The 3,489-nt window shown below is 29.2% G+C and overlaps 1 long non-coding RNA gene across 1 annotated transcript; it reads left to right on the forward strand.

The window, feature by feature from the left end:
- Window positions 1-436: 436 nt before the first annotated feature.
- LOC111083607 lies at window positions 437-3,051 on the forward strand. Its single transcript, XR_002609132.1, has 3 exons — window positions 437-522; window positions 1,352-1,413; window positions 2,976-3,051. It is a non-coding gene; the product is annotated as an uncharacterized LOC111083607 (long non-coding RNA).
- The last annotated feature ends 438 nt before the right edge of the window (window positions 3,052-3,489 follow it).

Here is a 3,489-nt window from a genome sequence, read left to right on the forward strand (position 1 = left end):
GGCAACTTACTTGGAAGCCATACCTTTATTTTATAGTTTATATATATAAAGATATATATATATATATATTTGTGTTTAATAATGTATGTAAAAATGATTTGAATTTTGTATTATTCACATAGATATTATGAACGACTGTGATGCTTATGCCAACTGTTAAGCTCATATATAAAATTTCTTAATACATTTATGGAGATTTTGGTTTATGCTTATCTTTCGCAAAGTTTCGTTTTCTAACTAAACATGTTTTAAGCATAAGCGTCAAATAATGGTGCCACTGTTTTATTTTTCTCTCGAACGTTTCGCTGACGTTCAGATACATAATCGTATTTCCTCATCTTTTAAGGAAACCCCACAAACTTAGTTGTTGAAGTTGCACCAGATGCTCCTCCCGGCACAGCAGAGCTTGAAGTCAAGGGTGAAATTACTGATTCCGCGGAAAAGGAAAAGTGTACATCCGACCACAAAACACTGTTGTACTAATACAAACAGATAAACCTACGTATAAACCTGGCCAGAAATGTAAGTATATCAATATAGAAATATATTATCGATCTTGTCGTGTCTTACATTTATGAAATAACAATAAAGTTCACAAAAGTGTATAAGTTTATTCACTAAGTAAAAAACATGTTGTTAAGAAATTAATCAAATAATTTGTTGTTACTATAAAACTAGTTTTGAATATCGCACGTGACTTAATAACCTACAAAACAAGTGTTATGTTCTTATTTTTCTTTTCTCAGCGTTGTAAAATTAATAATATAAAATTACTTAAAATCGAAGAAACGTCTAATCAACAAATTATATATTTTGGTATAAATATTTGTTTATAAAGTGTGTATTGTAGTTCTTTTATTTTTTAAAGTTCATTAACCAGTTTATAGTTGAAAAACGTTTAGGCCGAGATTTATTACATTGTTCTCCTTTTATTTCTTATTTCAAAAATAAAATACTTAGGTATCTATAGTAAAAACTCATAATTGTAACAATCCTAAATTTCTAAACATTTGTTATTAAGTGAAAATCAAATGCGAACTGAATTTTTGCACATTCTTAAGATAATCTGATACAAGTAAGAGAGGCTTGTGAGTTCATTTGAATAAAATAACTTCGATAACTTTGAAAGTTAATTCTAATTTAAAACAATTAGGCTATTGCAGTGAAACATATTTCATGATTTATTCAAATATAGGAATGTTTATGTTAATAAGTTGTTAATTAGACATGCCATAATTTTAATGATTTGAAAAACAAGTCAACGTCGGTAATGTATTCTGTCTTATAAAGTAATTTATAACTCAATTTTTAAAGTCCTTGATATTCTTCACGAACAAAGTTTTTATTTCAGTGCTGTTTCTCGTGTCTCCTATGAACGCAAATTTACAGCCGATAGGTGGAGCTGATGAAACGGTGAGAAAAAGTTGTATCTTATTCTTTCCAATGCAAGTAATTACAAATTAATTTCTTTATTTCATATTACTCGTGCTACTTATTGTCCTCAGTTTTCATTCTGTTATAGAGTAAGTTGTATGTAAAACTAATGATAATTATTTTAATGTTATTAATTCCAATAAGTGTATTTAATGAGTGAATGTTTAGTGACTTTCAACATATTTAAATATCTCATGTGATTTTGGAGATATTGTTGTACATGAAAAAGCACAATATTTTCTATGTCTTTATTGAAATTCTCAAAATTTATTTTAGATGAACTCGCTTTTAGAGTCATTACACTTTTACAGATATAAAACCAATTTTGTAAGGTACTGACTCCACTTCGTGTGCTAGCCACGGCCTGTGTTCTACTTAGGTATTTTTAGACATTTTTCACGAACCATCACGATATAGATTTATTTGAGGATCTGGTATCTCTATTTTGTCTGGTTAAATTGCCATGTTTAAGCTTAGAATTGTCTGGAGGTTAAACTCTTTGTACTTTCAATTGAGTCTGAAAGTGAGAACGAATAAAATGTCATAGTTTTCTTTTTCTAAAACAGAATATTTATCATAATTTCTTCGGACTAGGATAGAGAACTCAAATCCGGTTTTTTTTTCTTCTTCTTTTTTTATATGAAAGCGCTTAACTACTCTTAGTGCACTGGTCAGTATTTTGACATATTGTATACATAGAAAAAAAAGATCAGTTTTACTTTAACAAATTTCTTTTTTTTTCAATTCTGTGACAGTTAACCTATTCTTCCTGTTATTTGCAGTTATTATCCGAAAAGTAAATCAGTGTATGTGAGAATGTCTAATAACTGAGTCTCTACTTAGCCTAGACTAGATACACGTGTTAGCGTATTACAAACAAATTATAAGAGTTGAAATTAAAGCTGATTTGCCTGTAAGTTAATAATTTCCATACACATGCATAGATTTTCATCTTACCTACCTTATTGTACTCTAGAATAAATTTCTTGGTCAAATGAACAAGAATCGTGACTGCTTTCTGTTTCACATGCTTGCATAAACGACATTGCACCTCAAGAAAATGTTATTTTTATTAGTACATCATAAAACTAATTCTGTTGTGCAAGCCCTGCCTTGAATAATGTTACACAAGTGTTTAATTAAGCTACAAAGCATAACAGTTTACAATATTAACATGGAGAGAAACTTGACGTTGTCTGTTAATCTAAGTTTGTCTATGATTGTATTTTTCGCGCACTCTAGAAAATCGGAGGTATGATGGACTTTAGGTTATCTATTAGTATCGTCTTTTAAGATAAGCATTTTATATATAACGAGTATATTATATGTTTACTTCTTAATCCTACTAGTCCAATTTTGTCATACTGAGCCTGTAGCCATACCAGCGTTTATAATGAAGAAATGTTTGTGATATTTGAAATAGTCCATGATAAATGGGATCTTGCAGGTTACAGTAACTTTTTTGTGTGTGTTGTCAAGTATATTTGATTCAGTTGTGCCATTAACAAATATCTGAAAAACGTATTATTATTATTTTACAGAACGTAATATGGGCTGAAGATCCTTCAGGTATACGAGTTGCACAATGGAGAAATATGACGTTTAAAAAAAAGGTGAACATTGTTAAAAAAGTTAGAGTATAAATCTTTCAAGATAATTTTATGAAAGGACAACTATAATTCTTACCTAATTCACGTATACAATAATTTTTCTCTCCTCAATTAAACTTACCAGCTTCTTACTCAAAATCAATAAATTAGGTAGCCTGGGTGTACGGCTCATATATCGACCCATTTCGTGCATCTTACAAACCAATGAAGTGACAGCTGAGAATGACGGCATTAATCCACCAATAGCTTGATAAAATACTGTACTCTTATAAGTTTTTTGTCGTTATAAATATTTTACTTGACAATTTCACTGTCACATTAATATATAAACAACTCTACCAGTACGAGGTTTATTTTTAAATGCACACTAAAATGAAAACAAAAGAAAAAAATATGTTTCACTATTTTATTACTTATCCGAAACAATATAGGGATTTTTTCATAA

Source organism: Limulus polyphemus, unplaced genomic scaffold (assembly GCF_000517525.1).
Source record: "Limulus polyphemus unplaced genomic scaffold, Limulus_polyphemus-2.1.2 Scaffold10308, whole genome shotgun sequence".
In the NCBI taxonomy this organism is placed as follows: domain Eukaryota; kingdom Metazoa; phylum Arthropoda; class Merostomata; order Xiphosura; family Limulidae; genus Limulus; species Limulus polyphemus.